The sequence below is a fragment of the Melospiza melodia genome, unplaced genomic scaffold (assembly GCF_035770615.1).
Source record: "Melospiza melodia melodia isolate bMelMel2 unplaced genomic scaffold, bMelMel2.pri scaffold_55, whole genome shotgun sequence".
NCBI classification, from domain to species: domain Eukaryota; kingdom Metazoa; phylum Chordata; class Aves; order Passeriformes; family Passerellidae; genus Melospiza; species Melospiza melodia.
Genome location: NW_026948799.1, coordinates 2,389,094 through 2,409,588, shown reverse-complemented (window position 1 = coordinate 2,409,588; position 20,495 = coordinate 2,389,094).

Sequence of the window (20,495 nt, the reverse complement as noted above, 5' to 3'; positions counted from 1 at the left end):
GAGACAGATGGGAGGTGACCCTTGTAAAACCAATGCAAGACAGACTTGTCCTGGCAATATTCCTATGGGAACAATCCCTGGATATAAGGAAATTTGGAGGTGAAATCTCAATTCTGGCCATGGGTGCCTGGAGGAGAAGGACAGTTCTTTTCCATTGGGAAGGAAAGCATGGAGCCCCAGTGTTTCATTAGCAGATGAGAAGCAACCCTCAACATGCCAAGGTCAGTTGGACCAGTCAGGCAGTCCTTGGGAGGCCAAACCAGTCAGACATGCTCTGTGTCTCCTTGGTTTTAAGAGGCCCCATAATGTCACAATGGTGCCTTGATTCCATGGGGTCCAGCAGGGTCATAATGGACCCTTGGTTCAGTGGAGTTGCACAATGTCAAAGTGGCCCCCAGGTTCCAGAGGGCCCCAAGTGTCAGAATGGTCCAAATGATTCCATGAGGCCTCGCAGTGTCACAGTGGTCTCTGTGGTTCCCGAGGCCCCACAATAACATGTGAGTCTTCTGTTCCATAAGCCCTGAATGTCACAATGGACCTTTGGACCTTGGGGGTTTGCAGAGTCACAATGGTCTCCTTTGACTCAAGAGTGTCACAACGGACGATTGATGACAGGAGGCCCCTCTGTGTTGTGTTTCTGTTGTGTTCCTTCTTTTCTCCATAAAACAGTGTCACCCTGGAGCTTTGGTTCCATGCAGCCCTGCAGCGTCACAATGAACCCTAGTTTCAATGGGGTTCAACAATGTCACCATGGCCCCAAGGTTCCATGCATCCCTGCAGTGTCACAATGGTCTCCTTTGGTTGCACAGTGTCACAATGGAGCACTGATGACACGAGGCCCTGCAGTGTCACAATGGACCTTTGGTTCCATGCAGCCCTGCAGTGTCACAAAGGCCTCTTGGTTTCATGAGGTCCAACAGTATCAAAATGGTGCTCTTGGTTCTTTGGGGACCCATGGGGTCACAATGGTCTCACTGGTTCCATGAGGCCCAACAGTGTCACAATGCTTTGCTTATTCCATGAGGCCTCATAGTGTCACAATGGTCTTCATGATTCCATGAGTACCCACAGTGTCACAATGGCCCTTGGTTCCATGAGGCCTTGCAATGTCACAAGTGACCTTTGGATCCATGGGGTCTCACAGTGTCACAATGGCCTCTTGGTTCCATGACACCTCAAAGTGTCACAATGGTCTCCACAGTTGCATGAGGCCCCACAGTGTCACAATGGACCCTTGGTTTTATGGGCCTCTCAGTGTCACAATGGTCCCTACATTCCATGGACCCACAGTGTCAGTACAGCCCTCTTGGTTCCATGAGGCCCAGCAATGTCACAGTGCTCTCCATGATTCCATGAGGCCCCACAGTGTCACAATGGTCCCTTGGTCTCACAGGGCCCCACTGTGTCACAATGGTCCCTTGGTTCCATGGCCCTGTGCTGCTGCATTCCCCCCTCCCCTTCTCAGGCCGCCCTGCCAGATGAGAAATGCTCCTTGGGCCTCAGCCTTGGCCAACAGCCCCTGGGCTCAGCTCCTCTGCAGCTCATCACAAACACTGTCTGCTCCAGCCACTGCTGCTGCCCAAACAGATCCTGCTTTCTGTAGGAGCAGCCCTGGGAACTGTTTTTGTTCCCTCGGTGGCACAAGATCCCTGTTCTCACACTGCCAAAGAAAGCTGTTGGTGCCACGTGCGGCCAGGATGAGCCATCGCTGGGACTGAAGCCCCTCTCTTGGGGCCCTGCAAACAGCGCTCCAAAAGGAGCCTTTGGAGCTCTCCTGGGCCAGCGACTCCCTCTGAGTGGGGCCTCTCCCAGCCGGGAACTCTCCCGTTTTCTGCACTCGGGGATCCCGAACAACGACGGAGCCTGGGCCGATCCGCCCCCCACCCCTCCAGGCTGAACCCTTCACCTGCTGGGGAGATGCCAAAGGATCCACAGGGAGCATTCCCTGCCCTCAGGGGAATTTCTCACAGGTGCCTTGCACTGACTCTTTGTGTCTCTGTGCACACAGGAGTGCCTGTGCTGGGGAAATGTGGCAGAAATGCTGCTCCCTGAGGGGCTTGAATGCCTTGGATAGCTGACTTAGTCAGGCCTGTAAGTGAGGTTAAGTCATGAAGTCTAAGCTAAGCTAAATGCTGCTAAGAGTTTTTCTTTTGCTAAGTTTTTATGTTGAATATAAGTTAAGTTGTATATTGTTAAGTGTTATTCCTCTCTTACATTGCTAAGTCATAGGTTGTAAGTAAGGTTAAATACTGTTAAGCTCTGTTCTTTTGCTAAATTGTGAAGTTGAAGGTATCAGTTAAGGTTAAGTCCTGTTAAGTTTGAGCTCTGTTAAGCTTTTGCACTGTATTCCTTTTATCCTTGCCCTCACTGTCATTTTCTCACACACACACAGAGGAACAGTTCTCGGTTCATTTCTGGTTTGGTTGCCTGGATTTGGTTTTGTTGTTGCTTTGTTTCCTTGGTGTGCCTGAAGTGTCCAGTCAGGAGCAGACTGACTCTTCCCAAGGAAATTTGTGTTGCTGTCCCTTAATATTAAATCTGGTTTTTGCTGATCCCTTGCTGGGGATTTTTTCAGCGCTCTCAAGCCCTTGTTCATAACAGGGTGAAGACTCTGGCCCTGGGGGACACAGGGATGCTGCCGGGGGGTCCCTGTCCCCCGGTACCACCCCCAGGGCCCCGGCCCCCCTTGCCCATGTCAGGCTCTGGGGTCGATCTCGTGGAACATCCTCTGGGGGAGGCTGCGGGGCTGGAGGTGGGGGGACCCGGGGGGACAGGGGACCCCGCTGTGCACGAGCAGGGTTGGACTGCTCTGGGGGCAACTGTGAGGGGGGCTGGGATAGAGTGACCTCCCCAGTGACCTCACACCTCCTCCTGTGACGTCACACCTCCTCCTGTGATGTCACACAGCCCCTGTGATCTCACACAGCATCCTGTGATTTCACAGAGCCCCCAGTGATGTCACACAGCTTTTTTGCAATGTCACACTGCCACTTGTGATGTCAGAGCCCACTCTAGCATGTCACAGAGCACCTTTGTGATGTCACAGCGCCAACTCTGAGATGTCAGCCTGGAATGTCAGGAAGTTGCACTGTGATGTCACAAAAGACTCTGTGATGTCAGAAAGCCACAATATGATGTCAGAATCTGTTCTGTGATGTCGCCACCTGCTCTATCATGTTACACAGCCACCCAGTGATGTCACAACCCAGTCTCTGATATCACTGAGCCCCCCTCTGTGATGGCAGGATATCCTCTATGGCCACACACCCTATTCTATGATGTCACAGAAGCTGTGTGATAGCACAACTCCCTCAGTGATGTCCCAAAACACTCTCTGTGATGTCATACTGTTATGAGTAGAAAAGTTGGCCATTTTTTTTAAAGGTTGCAGAGTTCACAAGTTGGGCCAGTTGCTGCCAGGGTGGAGTTGTAACTGTTTGTTGTTGTAATCACCTGTTAATAGTTTTTTGTTAACTACCTGTTGTTGATGGTTGGGAATCCCCCTTTTTGTCGAGCGGCACCCTGCTGCTTCCAGGAGGATGGCACCCAGAACAGTTAAGAGGATGGGACAACCAAGTTGGCATGCAAATGACATTGGGGTTGGCATGCAAATGAGGAAGCCCTTCACCAAACCTATCAAAACCCCTAAAAACAATGAACCAACATGGAATTGAGGGATCAAAGTGATGTCTAGACATGAAGAACAGAATACAGTGCCTGCTAAGACCCTTTTTACCCCTCACCCTAACCTAAAAACATGTTGGCTGGAAAGAGGACCTCAAATGTCAGACCAAAAAAACTGGGAATCTCCTGGTGCTCTTGTGAGGACAGGAGCCACAGCTCTGCCCGCAGACCAGTGGACACAGCTGCACTTTTCCTCCTACTGTGTGCCACCCCCAAAATACGCATGAGACATGTCAGTCCTTCCCATGCGAGCTGATTTTTACTAAAGGCATTAAAAGGAGAAAGATCTCCTGCCCTATTTATTTCAGCTGGGCGCTTGTCTGGGATAGCTGTGCCTGAAGAGGACATCAGGACTGGGATGGCCGCCCACACTGGACCTCCAGGACAGCTGGCAATCAGGACCAGAGAAGATCGGCTTGGGACCAGTGACGCAGAGGAGCGCTGGACTGGCGAGAAATATCTGGTGGTGGGAGTAGGGGGCAAGCGAGTGTGAGTGAGACAGGGGCTGGCAGCTCGGACCCTCAGCCTGAGTGTGGACCCCTTAGTACGGTGGTTCCAAACCCCCACGAGGGGGCCAGCCAGGAAAGGGGGGAAGCGAGTGGAATCAGCGTGAGTGAGTCGCCTCCTAAGGGGTAAAGAGGGCCCCCCTCTGGGCATGTGGAGGAAATAGTGTATGAGTGGCACGCACCCCAAAAGTCCTGACAGGGGGAAGTAATCACAAGTTGCGAGAAGGATTTGGGCAAGCACACAAGTCCTGCAGGCAAATTAAGTCCTTACAAAGGAGATCAGGCATGAGTCTCAGCAGGGAAAGACAGGATCTCAAGTTTTTGAAGTCCTGATACATAAGTCCTAGCATTAGGGAAATTAGGCAAACTAGAAATTAGACATTTCTTTTCTTTTAAAGTCCTGAAGAAAGGGATCAGGCAAATCTGAAGTTCAGTGGAGGAACCAGAGACACCTCAAATAAGATTTTTCTTGAGTCACCTTTTAGTACATTCTTTTCGAGTAGAGGCACCTTTGTGATTTTTTTCTGTTGAGACAGAAAAAATGGGAGGATGTAATAGTAAGAAGAGGGGCAAAAGACTGAGGAATATACCCTCCTCATAGTCTCTTAGGTCAACTGCTAGAGAGATGAGATTCTATAGAGGCCATGGAGGGATTAGATAAGGTTAAGATTATTCATTACTGTGTAGAAGTTTGGCCAGAGTTAGATGTGCAAGGAGGATGGCCGTGGTATAGGACAAAAGACAAGTAGATGTGTCAACAACTGAGTCACTATCTGACAGCTCGAGGAGATACTGATCCTGAGCAATTATTGTATGTGGCTTGTTGGCTAAAGAGTGCTATTGGGGATGAAGGTGTGTGAATTTGTAAGGTGCAGAGGAAGAAAGAGGGGACTGAAAGAGGGGATGCTGGAGTTAGAGAGAGTAGTAAAAGGTGAGACCTCCTGGACTACTGGCCTCCTGATTCCCCTCCACCTTATCATCCTCTTCCTCAGGCACCTCAATTGGCAGATCTGGCTTTTCCCCTGGCTGCCATCCCATTCCCGCCTCCTCTAATTCCTTCTTCTACCTCTTTGGCTTCCTCTGTGGTAGACCCGGTATGTCCCCTGGTGGCCACTCCCTCACCACCCCCTTTGGTTCCTCCAGTGGCTTCTGCACCACCATGAGTACATACTCCACCTGTTTCACTCTCCACCCCTTCTCCAGCTCCACTTAACATGCACTCAAGCTCTTCTCCCCCTCCTACTGATGTCCCTTTACCTCCTCCTAATTGGGACACAAGTGTTCTCCCAGCTCCAAAACAAAGAGATGTGAGAAAACTCCTAGGCATGTTTGGATACTGCAAGTTATGGTTAGATCAATACACACAAAGTGTAAAATTTTTATACAATAAGTTAGTAGGTCCAGACCCCATAATTTGGAAAGCAGAAGACGATCAACAACTGGAGAGCTTAAAAGACAAGTCATCTTCTGCCCCGGTCCTAAGCTTACCAGACCTCAGGAAGTGCTTTGATCTGTTTGTAAGTGCTGAAGAGAGTATAGCCTACAGCGTACTAACTCAAGAGTGGGGAAGCTGCAGGAAACCTGTGGCTTACATCTCCAAGTTGTTGCATTCGGTGGCTAGAGGCTGGCCAGTTTGTATACAAGCAGCAGCAGCAACCACAATCCTGATAGAGGAGACCCAAAAATTGACCTTATAAGGAGAAATTCAAGTACATACTCCTCACAATCTTAAAACAGTGCTGAACCAGAGAGCTCAGCAGTGGCTAACCAATGCAAGAATATTAAAATATTAAATAATACTAATGTACACAGATGATTTAGAATTCATCACATCAAATGCCTTCAATCCAGTACAATTCCTTATGGGAGAGCCTATAGAAAATTTAGAACATGATTGTCTTGAATTGATTAACCTTCAAACAAAAGTAAGAGAGGATTTAGAAGACCAGCCTCTAGCAACTGGAAGAATCTTTTTCATAGATGGCTCCTCAAGGGTAGTAGATGGAAAAGAGCTTCAGGTTATGCCATCATAGATGGAGAAATTTTACAAATTGATGAAAAAGGGAAACTACCCCAAAACTGGTCAGCCCAAAGTTGTGAAATATATGCCCTGAAAAGAGGATTAGACTTACTGGAGGGAGACCAGAGAACCATTTATACAGATTTCCAATAAGCATTTGGGATAGTTCACACATTTGGGAAAATACGGGAGGAGCCTGGATATCTAAGCTCAAAAGGAAAAAGCTTAGCCCATGAGAACCTGGTCAAGTCTGTATTAGAATCATTACAGAAACCAACAGAAACAGCAGTGGTCCATATGAAAGAGCCCCAAAAAGGAGACAATTTTGAAGTTAGAGGAAACCAACTGGCTGATCAGATAGCAAAGGAAGAAGCTTTAGAACCAGGGGATCCAGTGAAAGTTTTTAAAGGAGAGACCATACCTGACAGGGGAGAAAGAAGAGAGGAACCCATATTTAGTGAAAAAGAACAGGAAGTTATAAAAGATTTAAAGTTACACCAAAGGCAACCAGGGGAGTAGTTAATCTCAGATGGATGGGTGCTTTTAAACAAAGCACTTGTTCAGACAGTGCTAACACTATTACATAATTGACCCACTGGAGAGTCCAAAGACTATATGATCATTTCCTAAGAAATAACCTAAGCATAAGTGTAAATGACCTAGCAAAATCAATTACAAAAGAGTGTTTAATTTGTCAAAAAGTGAACCAGAATGTTATGAGAAAAGTAGCAGCCAGAGGGAGGGAATTAGCTCTGTTGAAGATTGCAATGCAAGATGTTTTCAATTACCATCTGTATGGCAGATTATCTTTTTTCAAGTGGGCAGTTTGCTTTATCTCTCACTTTGAGTGACCACATTCACACATCCCTTGGGAGGGGACATCTGCTGATAACAGACTATTGAATGTCACTGCATGACTGATAAGAATTATAACATACCCTTTTGAGATGCTCTGCCCAATGGGAGGAACCAAGCATTGCTACCCAGATATAATCCAGAGATTTTGAGACACCAGCACAGCTTTCTCCACGGGATTCCCGGAGGAACAGCAGCTGTCTCTCCTTCTACTGAATCTTCAGAGGAAGAATACATCCTTCTCTACAGATCCCCCTTGCTCCAACAGAACCACACCTGATAATTCAGGAGGACTGCATCCACATTTCCAATTGGACTGCCACCAACACCCTGATCCACAGGGTGTCAGGTTGGGTTCTGGACTCTCAGTGTTGTTCTAGTGTACTGCATTGTTTATTTTATTCTTTTTTTTTCTTTTCCCTATTAAAGAACTGTTATTTTCTGCTCCCATATTTTTGCCTGAGAGCCCCTTATTTAAAATTTATAGCAATTCCGAGGGGTGGGGAGGGTTACATTCTCCATTTCAGGGAAGGTTCCTGCCTTCCTTAGCAGACTCCAGTCTTTCCAAACCTAGACAGATTTTGGCGCCCAACGTGCAGCTAGAGGACACAGAAACAAAAAGGGAATAACAGTTCTTGAATAATCTAATAATTTGTGTGTGTGCTGCTATAGAAACCTCATTAAGCGATACCATGTGGTCCAGCTTGCCCTGGTTTGGGTGGCACGTGATTGTGGCTGTATTTCTCCCATTTGTAGGCCCTTATCTAAACATGGGTCCTATAACCAAGGCTACTGTGTCTGTTATCCAGTTTGTTTTATGGGTGAATAAGGTGAGGAATTCATGGATTTTTAACTTCCTCTGGAAAGCAGGCACATGGATTCACAGCTATCACACACTAACAGTATGGTTTTGGGGTTACTTTAATAATGGCAACTGCTGTAAGGAAATGACACTGGGCGAAATCTTCTCCCAATCCTTTAGCCATTTCTTTGTGTCCACACCACCAGATTTTGAAGGGTTCAGTTCTACTCTGAATATTACTGATATCATACAGTGGCTAGTGTTGCTGATAAGCCTGTTCTATTTAGCATTTAGAGAGAAGGGGTGACTAACCTGGATAACCACCCTGACACCAACCCCAGAACCTAACATGCCACCAGAGTCTAGGGATGCTGCTGCCCCAGAGCCTGACCCTGCCCCACAGCCCACCCCAGATGTGAACTACCCAGAATGGGTGGGGGGTCTGGTGAAGGAGATACATGAGATGGGCCAGATGCTGAAGGAATACACTTCCCCAGCTGGTGAGGAAACCTCTCCCTTCCTTGAGAGGGAAAGTCTAATAGTGCAGCAGTGGAACCCACAGATGTTACAACTGTCCAGGTTCCAGCTGAATTGCAAAGGCAATCACAGCCAGCAGCAGTTGCCCCTCTAGAAACATGGAGATCTAAGATGAAAGAAGAGCACCCAGATAGGGGAGGGCCCTCACAAGCCACCGGGTAGCCAGAGGTTGCAATCATCACCGAGTCCCTGATGTACGAAAGTCTCTGTAATCTGCACAAAGACATTGTACGACAGGGATGTGAGGCTTGTACAACCTGGCTACTTCGGGTCTGGGAAGTTATGGGTACAGGTGTCCAGCTGGATGGTGGTGAGGCAAGGAATTTGGGACCCTTGACCCAGGACTCAGGTATCAATCAGATTTTTGTAAGGGAGCCAGGGTCCCTTTCTCTCTGGGAGCGGCTTTTAATGAGTGTCAGAGAGAGGTTTGTCCACAGAGAAAGAATGCAGGAGCGCCACCATAGAATGTGCTGGAAGACCCTTGAGGAAAGGATCTAACAGCTGAGGGAAGTGGCAGAATTATTGGAGGTACTCTTTGAGAGGGATGGATAGCATGATAATGACCCCAACAAGGTCAGGTGCACAGGGCAAATGTTGTGGAGCCTGGCAAACCTGGGGCCATCCCAATACCCCACCTTTATTGCAATAATTAATGCCCATAATAACCAAAAGACAGTGGGTTCTGTCACCAACCACCAACAAGCTTAGAAACTGTGAGACTGTGATCAATGACCCCATGCAGGATCATGTCTCTGCTGTTATTAAGGGCCACAGAGGGAGATGAGGGAGGAGGTGAGGAGGAACAGTTCCCATATGGCACCAGTGCAAATCACAGGCCGCAGTCACGGCCCAACATTCCCCAGCTAGAGAGAGAGGGTACACCGCATGTGCTGACCTGTGGTTCTTCCTTCATGACCATGGGGAAGACATGGGAATGTGGGATGGGAAACCCACTTCTGTCCTGGCAGCACGGGTGCGTCAACTCAAGGAGGGAAACACCAACCAAGAGAGTTCCACTAAAGTGAAGGTAGCCTCAGCCTCCTGTGACCGAGCTGCCAGGTATAATCTGTCAGATCCCCTTGAAGGAACCTCTAGTATGTATGCCCACGAAAGAAATGATAACCAGGGCTAGGGGGACACTGACTCTAGCCAGGAAGAGGCACAGCAAAAACAGATCTTCTGGATTGTGTGGACCTGATGGCCTGGCACATAAGAGCCACAAAAATATGATACCTTATTTGATACTTGTGGCATTCACATTTTCTGAAAAATTCTGTCGCCCAGGATTTTATCCTGGGAAGCGGAGAAGCCTCAGAGAAAAAGGAAAACAATAATTATCTCATTTTCTTCTCCTGTGTTTTGTTCCTTTGGAATGTGTTTGGAGATTTTTTATCAACAGGTGATTGTTTCATTGGTTTCTGGTATGTTTTCACTCATTGGCCAATTAGGGCCAAGCTGTGTCAGGACTCTGAAGAGAGTCACGAGTTTTCATAATTAGCTTTTTAGCATTGTGTAAGTATCCTTCCTGTATTCTTTAGTATGGTTTAGTTTAGTATTCTTTAATATTATATAGTATCTTAAAATAATAAATTAGCCTTCTGAGAACATGAGGTCAGATTCATCATTCCTTCCTTCATCGGGGTACCCCACTAATACAATTGATACTGGTGTGCAGTGTACCCTGATGCCACCAGGACATGTGGGGGCAGAACCTGTTTCTGTTGCTGGGGTGAGGGGGGATCACAGCAATTGACCCTGTTGGGAGCCCAGGTGAGCCTGACTGGGAAGAAGTGGCAGAAACATCCTATTGTGACTGGCCCAGAGGCCCTGTGGATTCTGGGCATAGACTTCCTCTGGAACAGCTTTACAAAGACCCAAAGGGACTCAGGTGGGCCTTCAGAATAGCTGCTGTAGAGGTAGAGGACATTAATCAATGAAACATCTTGCCTGGACTATCAGAAAACCCATCTGCAGTAGAACTCCTGAGGGTGGCAGAGCAACAAGTGCCAATTGTCACCAATTACACCGCCAGCAATATTGAACAAATCGAGATTCTGTGATCCCATCCACAGAATGATCCATGAGCTGGAGAGTCAAGGGGTTGTCAGCAAGACCCACTCACCCTTCAACAGTCCCATCTGGCCTGTGCACAAGTCTGACAGAGAATGGAGATTGACAGTGGACTATCATGCATTGAATGAAGTGACTCCACCACTGAGCGCTGCGGTGCCGGACATGCCGGAACTCCAGTACGAGCTGGAGTCCAAGGTAGCAAAGTGCTTTGCCACTACTGACATTGCCAACCCATTTTTCTCCAGTCCTTTGGCAGCAGAATGCAGGCCTCAGTTTGCTTTCACCTGGAGAGGCGTGCAGTACACCTGGAACCAACTGCCCCAGGGGTGGAAGCACAGCCCCACCATCTGCCATGGACTGACCCAGGCTGCACTGGAAAAGGGTGAGGCTCCAGGACACCTGCAGTGCATTGAGGACATCATTGTGTGGGGGAACATGGCAAAGGAAGTGTTTGAGAAAGGAGAGAGGATCATCCAGATTCTGCTGGAAGCCGGCTTCACCATGAGGAAGAGCAAAATCAAAGGACCTTCCCAAGAGATCCAGTTCCTGGGAGTAATGTGGCAGGATGGATGGTGTCAGATTCCCACTGAGGTCATCAGTAAGATCCCAACAACATCTCCATCAACCAGCAAGAAAGAAAAAACAAGCTTTCCAAGGTGCCATAGGCTTTTGGAGAATGCATATCCAGATCGTGAGCCCTCTATACCTGGTCACCCACAAGAAGAACAATTTCCACTGGGGCCCTGAGCAGCAACAAGCCTTTGTCCAGATCAAGCAGGAGATTGCTCATGCAGTGGCCCTTGGTACATTCAGGACAAGACCAGAGGTAAAGAACATGCTGTACTCTGCAGCCGGGAACAATGGCTTGTCCTGGAGCCTTTGGCAGAAGGTGCCTTGGGAGACTTGGGGTCAACCACTGGGATTTTGGAGTCGTAGCTACAGAGGCTCTGAAGCCAACTACACTCCCACAGAGAAGGAAATCTTGGCTGCCTATGAAGGAGTCCAGGCTGCCTCAGAGGTAATAGGCACTGAAGCACAACTCCTCCTGGCACCCCGACTACTGGTGCTGGGATGGATGTTCAAAGGCAAGGTTCCTTCCACTCAACATGCCACCAGTGCTACATGGAGCAAATGGATTGCTGTTATCACACAACGTGCCCATATAGGTAAACTGATTTGCGCTAGTATTTTTGCGGTAATTACAAATTGGCCTGAAGGTGAGTATTTTGGTGTCACAGATGGAGAACAAGAACCAGTGACACAGGCAGAAGAAGCTCCTCCATATAACCAACTGCCACCAGAGGAAACAGGTTACACTCTTTTCACTAACGGTTCCTCTTGCATCGTAGGGATGAACCGGAAATGGAAAGCAGCCGTGTGGAGCCCCGCATAACAGGTTGCACAAGCTACCGAAGGAGAAGGTGGATCAAGCCAACTTGCTGAACTCAAAGCTGTTCAACTGGCCCTGGACATTACTGAGAGAGAGAAGTGGACAAAGCTCTACCTCTACACTGATTCATGGATGGTAGCCAATGCTCTGTGGGGATGGCTGGAGAGGTGGAAAAAGGCTAACTGGCAACGTAGAGGAAAACCAATTTGGGCTGCTGAAGAGTGGAAAGACATTGCTACCAGGGTAGGGAGGCTACCTGTGAAAGTCCGCCATGTAGACGCCCATGTACCCAAGAGTAGGGCCAATGAGGAGCACCAAAACAATGAGCAGGTAGACCAAGCTGCAAAGATAGGGGTGTCCAAAATAGACCTAGATTGGGAACATAGGGGAGAGTTATTCCTAGCTTGATGGGCCCATGATGCCTCAGGCCACCAGGACAGAGATGCCACCTATAAATGGGCACGAAACCGAGGGGTGGATCTAACCATGGACAGTATTGCTCAGGTCATCCATGACTGTGAGACGTGTGCTGCCATCAAGCAGGCCAAGCGAGTGAAGCCCCTGTGGTACGGTGGGCGGTGGTCCAAGTACAAGTATGGGGAGGCCTGGCAGATTGACTAAATCACACTGCCCCAGACACGCCAGGGCAAGCACTACGTGCTGACCATGGTGGAAGCCACCACTGGATGGGTTGGAAACCTACCCTGTGTCTCATGCTACAGCCTGGAACGCCATCCTGGGCCTTGAAAAGCAAGTTCTGTGGAGACATGGCACCCCTGAGATGATCGAGTCAGACAACGGGACTCATTTCAAGAACAGCCTTATCAACACCTGGGCTAGGGAACATGGCATTGAGTGGGTGTACCATATCCCCTACCATGCACCAGCTGCAGGCAAAGTGGAGAGGTACAATGGACTACTAAAAACCCATTTGAAAGCTTTGGGTGGGTGTCGTGGGTTGACAGCCTTTATCCCAATATCGTGTGTTGTGTCTGGCAGCTGTGCCTTTTCTCTCTTCCCCCCCTCCCCGGCCGTCTTGCTGCGGCGGGGTGGGGAAGAGAGGGGGGGGAGTGTTTGACCAGGCCTTTTTGGCTTTTGGCTTTTTGCTGCTTGGCTTGGCTAGCCGCTTTGCTTGCTTGCTTTCTGCTTTTTGCGCTGTTTTTTTTGTTTTCTTTTGTTCCCTCTTTCTTACCCTTCCCTTGAAGATACTGGACCGGCTCCGGACCTTACCTGAGACGTCCAGGACACCTGGAGCTTGCAAGAGAAGCCTGGCGCCCTCACCACACAGTCTGTTTTTGTTTCTTTTCTTGTGTTGGGGAGTGTTCTTTTGTTACTTGTAAATAAATAGGTTTTGTTTTCCACTTTGCTCCTCCGAGAAATTCCTTCCCGAACCCGGTGTTGGGAGAGGGGTGGTTGGAGGTTTGTTTTGTTTGGGGGGCTCCCTTTTGGAGATTTCCCCTAATTTGTCCTAAACCAGGACAATATACTTTTTTGGTGCATTGGCCGGGAAACGGAGGCCAAAAAAAAGTGGAAAAAAACCCTATAACAATAATATTTTGGTTTTGGCTATTTTGTGGGCATATTGGTGATTCATAATGTCATTTGGAGTGGAAGCTTGCCGATATTTCTAGTCCCTAGGGGTTTTTGAAGTTTTAATACTTTTGTGGTCCCTGGGGTTATTTCCTTACCCAAAAATAGCTCTGATGTTGTCCCTGATAAGTAGCTTTTGTAAGCTGGGGGCACTAACCAGAATAGTCATTGTGCTGGTCTTATGTGTGATGATGTGTCGGATAAAAATGCTGGACTTTATTTCAGGAATGTATGGATTGTTGTTGTGGCTGTTTACTCAGTTTGTTTGGGGAGAAGAAGGGGAAGGGGCTTTTCAGCCTTTGTCTTCCTTCTTGTCCTCCAAATTGTTGACATCTCTATTAGAAAATACTGAATTTCCCCTGAGTTTGAAAGAAACCATCTTTCTGGCATTTAATTTATTAAGCCTTTTCTATACTGTCTGGAGTGTGTATAAAATGAAGACTGAGATTTCTAGAGGGGTTAGAGACACTCCTGACTTAGGAGTAAAACAAAGCAGGAAAAATCTTGACTGGAGTGGGAAATGGGAGGACATGGGCCAGACTTTAAAGGAATTTTCCGATCCTATAGACTGGGACTTTCCATCTGATCAAATTCAGGATCCAGTCGAGGTGGCAAAGTATTTGAGGGAGAAGTGCCATGGTAATACTAAGGAGGAAAGGGTTACTGCAGTGAGCTGGGCCTTGGCGTTTGTTTACCGTACTCTGCTAGATACTGTGGAGCAGCAGATAGCAGAAAGGGAACAGGGAGATAAGTTAGTTACTATCCCAGTGACCCAGGCTGCAGCTAACATCCCAGGCTCCAGGCTAGCAGCTGAATCAGACAATAGGCCTCAACCCATGGCTGTTGCAGCTAATACAAGAGGTGGAAAGTGTAAAGGCAAGACTGATCGAAAGGTGAAGGATGATGATGATGATGCAGGAGAAGGACCCTCACCAAAATCAGAGGCCACATCAAGGGGCACAGAATCTGGAGCTAATATTGACTCCTTTTCTCTGAAGGACCTCAGAGGCCTAAGAAAGGATTACAGACAACAACCTGAAGAATCTATAATTAGTTGGTTAGTCCGCCTTTGGGATGCTGCAGGGGAGGTTACGATTTTGGATGGTACTGAAGCGAGGCATTTGGGATCCCTGTCACATGATCCTGTCATCGATCAAGGTATGATGAGGGGGGCTAACCCTCACAGCCTCTGGGAACGGGTCCTAAGAAGCGTAGCAGAACGATACCTGTGTACGGATGATCTCTATATGCAGCAGACACGGTGGAAGACCATAGAACAGGGGATCCAACGCCTGAGAGAGATGGCAGTGGCAGAGCTCATTTTCTCAGATGATACAACAACTAGGAATCCGGACCTGGTACCATGCACACCTGTAATGTGGAGGAAACTTGTGCGACTTGAGCCACCAGAATACGCTTCTGCCCTAGCAATAATGAAGCAGGATGATACATATGAGACTGTGCTCGATATAGCAATGAAGCTTCGAGCGTATGCAGATGCTGTGCATGGCCCAACTCATGCCAGAATTGCAGCAGTGGAAACCCGACTGCAGAAACTAGAGGACAAAATAGAGGAGAATCATAAGAAACTCCGGGAAGAGATTAAGAAGGACCTTATTCAAATCTCAGCTGTACAAATTAGAGGCCCTGGTGTCCAACGCTGGCGCTCCTTTGATGGGGAGAGAAGGTACATCCCATGGGCTGAGTTATGGGCTTTTCTGTGTGAGTCTGGAGAAGACATGAGGAGATGGGATGGAAAACCCACCGCTGCTTTAGCACAACGGGTGCGTGATTTGAAGAAAAGAGAAAGTATCACCAAAAGGATAGCAGCTCCGGTCGCTCGTAGCCGAGATGTTAAGTATGCTGATGACGATGACATGTCCGATCCCCTTGAAGGAAATTCTAAGGCATATGCCCAAGGAAAGAAGGACAATCTGGCTTAGAGGGGCCCTGCCTCCAGCCAGGAAGAGGCACGGGAGAACCCGGTTTTCTGGAAGGTGTGGATCAGATGGCCTGGCACATCAGAGCCACAAGACTATGAAGCATTGGTTGACACTGGATCACAGTGTACCTTAATGCCATCGGAACACGTGGGGACAGAACCTGTTTCCATTGCTGGAGTGACGGGGGGGATCACAACAGTTGACTTTGTTGGAAGCTGAAGTGAGCTTGACTGGGAAGGAGTGGCAGGAACATCCGATTGTGACTGGTCCAGAGGCTCCGTGTATTTTGGGCATAGACTTCCTCCGGAATGGCTATTACAAAGATCCTAAGGGATTCAGGTGGGCTTTTGGAATAGCTGCAGTGGAGATAGAGGGTATTAAATAATTGAATACCTTGTCTGGACTATCAGAGAACCCATCTGCAGTAGGACTCTTGAAGGTAGAGGAACAACGAGTGCCGATTGCCACCTCAACAGTGCACCGCAGGCAGTACCGGACGAATCGAGATGCCGTGATCCCCATCCACAAAATGATCCGAGAGCTGGAGAGCCAAGGGGTGGTCAGTAAAACCCACTCACCCTTCAACAGCCCTATCTGGCCTGTGCGAAAATCTGACGGAGAATGGAGACTGACTGTGGACTATCGTGCCTTGAATGAAGTGACTCCACCACTGAGTGCGGCTGTACCGGACATACTGGAACTGCAGTACGAGCTGGAGTCCAAGGCAGCAAAGTGGTACGCGACCATCAATATTGCTAACACATTTTTCTCCATCCCTCTGGCAGCAGAATGCAGGCCCCGGTTTGCTTTTACATGGAGGGGAGTGCAGTATACGTGGAACCGACTGCCCCAGGGGTGGAAACACAGTCCTACCATCTGTCATGGACTGATCCAGGCTGCACTAGAAGAGAGTGAGGCTCCAGAACATTTACAATATATTGATGATATCATTGTTTGGGAGAACACGGCAATAGAAGTGTTCGAGAAAGGAGAGAAGATAATTCATATTCTCTTGGAAGCCGGATTTGCCATTAAGAAGAGCAAAGTCAAGGGACCTGCCCGAGAAATTCAGTTTTTGTGGGTGAAGTGGCAAGATGGACGGCGTCAGATTCCTGCGGATGTTATTAACAAAATCACTGCTATGTCCCCACCAACTGATAAGAAGGAAACACAAGCTTTCTTAGGTGCTATAGATTTCTGGAGGATGCACATCCCTGAGTATAGTCAGATTGTGAGACCCCTTTATCTGGTTACCCGCAAGAAGAACAACTTCCATTGGGGCCCTGAGCAGCAGCAAGCTTTCATCCAGATCAAGCAGGAGATCGCTTATGCTGTAGCCCTTGGTCCAGTCAGGACGGGATCAGATGTGAAGAACGTGCTCTACTCTGCAGCCGGAAGCCATGGTCTGTCCTGGAGCCTTTGGCAGAAGGTGCCTGGCGAGACCCGAGGCCGACCATTGGGATTTTGGAGTCGGAGCTACAGGGGGTCTGAAGATAACTATACCCCAACAGAAAAGGAAATCTTGGCTGCCTATGAAGGAGTCCAAGCCGCCTCGGAGGTGATTGGTACAGAGGCACAACTCCTTCTGGCACCTCGACTACCGGTGCTGGGATGGATATTCAGAGGAAAGGTTCCCTCTACCCACCATGCCACCAATGCTAGTTGGAGTAAGTGGATTGCCCTCATTACGCAGCGCGCTCGAATTGGGAAGTTAAATCGCCCTGGGATCCTGGAAATAATTACAAATTGGCCCGAAGGTGAAAGCTTTAGTGTCGCGGATGAGGAACAAGAGCCAGTGACCCGGGTTGAGGAAGCTCCGCCATACAATCAGTTACCAGCAGAAGAAACATGTTACGCTCTATTCACTGATGGTTCTTGTCGCGTCATAGGGATGAAACGGAGGTGGAAAGCAGCTGTATGGAGTCCCACTCGATGGGTTGCAGAGGCTACTGAAGGAGAGGGTCAATCCAGTCAATTTGCTGAAATCAAAGGTATTCAACTGGCCCTAGGTATTGCAGAGAGAGAGAAGTGGCCAAGGCTCTATTTGTATACCGATTCTTGGATGGTAGCCAACGCTCTATGGGGATGGCTGAAGAGATGGAAAGAGGTGAACTGGCAGCGAAGAGGAAAACCAATTTGGGCTGCGGAAGAGTGGAAAGATATCGCTACTCGATTAGAGAAGTTACCTGTGAAGGTTCGCCATGTAGATGCCCATGTCCTCAGAAGTAGAGCTAATTAAGAGCAGCAAAACAACCAGCAGGTACATCAGGCTGCAAAGATAGGGGAGTTGAAGATAGATCTCGACTGGGAGCATAAGGGAGAGTTATTCTTAGCACGATGGGCCCATGATGCCTCAGGCCACCAGGATAGAGATGCCACCTATAAGTGGGCACGAGACCGAGGGGTGGATCTAACCATGGACAGTATCTCTCAGGTTATCCATGACTGTGAGATGTCTGCTGCCATTAAGCAGGCCAAGCAGGTGAAGCCCCTCTGGTATGGGGGGCGGTGGTCTAAGTACAAATACGGGGAGGCCTGGCAGATTGATTACATCACACTGCCTCAAACCCGCCAGGGCAGGCGCTATGTACTAACCATGGTAGAAGCCACCATTGGATGGTTGGAAACCTACCCTGTGTCTCATGCCACAGCCCGTAACTCTATCTTGGGCCTTGAAAAGCAGGTCCTTTGGAGGCACGGTACTCCCGAGAGAATTGAGTCGGATAATGGGACTCATTTTAAAAACAATCTTATTAATACTTGGGCTAGGGAACATGGCATCGAGTGGATATACCATATCCCCTATCATGCACCAGCTGCAGGGAAATTCGAAAGGTATAATGGATTGTTAAAAACCACCTTAAAAGCATTGGGTGGGGGGTCTTTAAAAAACTGGGAGCAGCATTTGGCAAAGGCTACCTGGTTAGTTAACACTCGAGGTTCCACCAACCGAGCGGGTCCTGCTCAGTCTGAGCTCCTTAATATAGTAGATGGGGATAAAGCCCCAGTGGCCCATGTCAGAGGTTTGTTGGGAAAGACAGTATGGATCAACCCTGCCTCGAGTACAGACAAACCCATCCATGGGATTGTCTTTGCTCAAGGACCAGGTTATACATGGTGGATAATGCAGAAAGATGGAACAACACGGTGTGTGCCTCAGGGAGACCTGATTGTGGGATGAGACTCATATATGAATGTCATTGTTTGTTGAATGTGAGACAGAAGGAAACTGTAAGTGTCAAAGGTCTGAGCAAGTAAGATGAGACGAATGCGTAAGTGTCAAAGGTGTGAGTAAGTGAAATGAAAGTTTTTATTGTATATTCACGGTATGGGACAAGGGGTGGAGTGTCATGGGGTGACAGCCTTTATCCCAATATCGTGTGTTGTGTCTGGCAGCTGTGCCTTTTCTCTCTTCTCCCCCCCCCCCGGCCGTCTTGCTGCGGCAGGGCGGGGAAGAGAGGGCGGGACTGTTTGACCAGGTCCTTTTTGCTTTGGGGCTTTTTGCTGCTTGGCTTGGCTAGCCGCTTTGCTTGCTTGCTTTCTGCTTTTTGCGCTGTTTTTTTCTTTTCTTTTGTTCCCCCTTTCTTACCCTCCCCTGAAGATACTGGACCGGCTCCGGACCTGACCTGAGACATCCAGGACACCTGGAGCTTGCAAGAGAAGCCTGGCGCCCTCACCACACAGTCTGTTTTTGTTTCTTTTCTTGTGTTGGGGAGTGTTCTTTTGTTACTTGTAAATAAATAGGTTTTGTTTTCCACTTTGCTCCTCCGAGAAATTCCTTTCCAAACCTGGTGTTGGGGGAGGGGTGGTTGGAGGTTTGTTTTGTTTGGGGGGCTCCCTTTTGGAGATTTCCCCTAATTTGTCCTAAACCAGGACATCTGTGATGTCACAGTCGGCTCTGGAATGTCAGACCTCTGCCCTGTCACAGCTGGCTCTGTGATGTCACAGAGGCAGTATATGATGTCATAGCTGCTCAAACACCTTACCTAACCCACTCTGTGATGTCATAGCCTCATCTGTGACCTCATGTTACCAGATGATATATTGTCTACACCAGGTGAGTTGACATCTGGAGCTTGTTCTCCCAAGCCCCAGGCCTATGGAAACCACACAATGCCCATTGTGTGAGAAGGGGAACTGGATGTCCACCAGCCTCAATTTCCTGCTAGCTCAGCAAGGCCCACCAGAACATTGGGGTCCACAACCACCAGAGACCACCCCAGGATAGAAGAACACATGGGTAAGGGGAGGGGAAATATGTGAATGATTTTGGGGAAATGATTATCATATATAGGTTTAGTTTAGGACAATCAATGAATAAATGTGCAAAATACAGAAAATAAACAGAAACTTTCCTGCACTCAGCATGCACAGCTTTGGGAGGAGCTATCCCCCATGCATCCAGCTGAATAAAGAATGCTGCTTCTTAATGCTGCATTGGTGTTAAGGAGTTTTCTGTTTTACCAAATTTTTGGTGACACTCACACTGCCAAGGAAAGCTGTGTCTGCTGCTGTTCACAAACAGAGAAGGGCTGGTGGCAGATGTGGGGCTCGGAGGCTGCATGGGGCAGTGACCATGAAATAATCAAGTTTTCAATGTTCTGTGAAAGAAGGAGGGACAGCAACAAAACTTCTGCACTGGAATTAGGAAGGGCATCTTTGGCCTGTTTAGGATGCAGATTTGGGGAGTACTGAATCAGGTACTGGTTCTTTTAAAGAGAAACAGCCCTTAAAATCAAAAAGGTTCAGGAAGGACCGACACAGTTCAAGAAAACAATTTTAAAGGGGAAGGAGCAGCCTGTAGCAGGGAGCCAAAAAATGATCCTAGTGAGGATAATGACTGGCCTTGCTGCCCATGGAGCTTTTGTGGGAACTGAGGGGTAAAAAGGACTGGCAATGCAGGAAGTGTTTAAGGATGTCCAAAGATTATCCAAAAGAAAATTAGAGAGGTGAAAATTCAATGAGAACATAACCTGGCCCATCCTTTAAAAAACAAGTTTGTGAAAAAACACATAAAGCAAAATGAGGGAGAAGGAGAACCTCTATCTTCATTGATTGCAGTGGGGAATATAGTAACTAAAGATAAGGGAAAAGC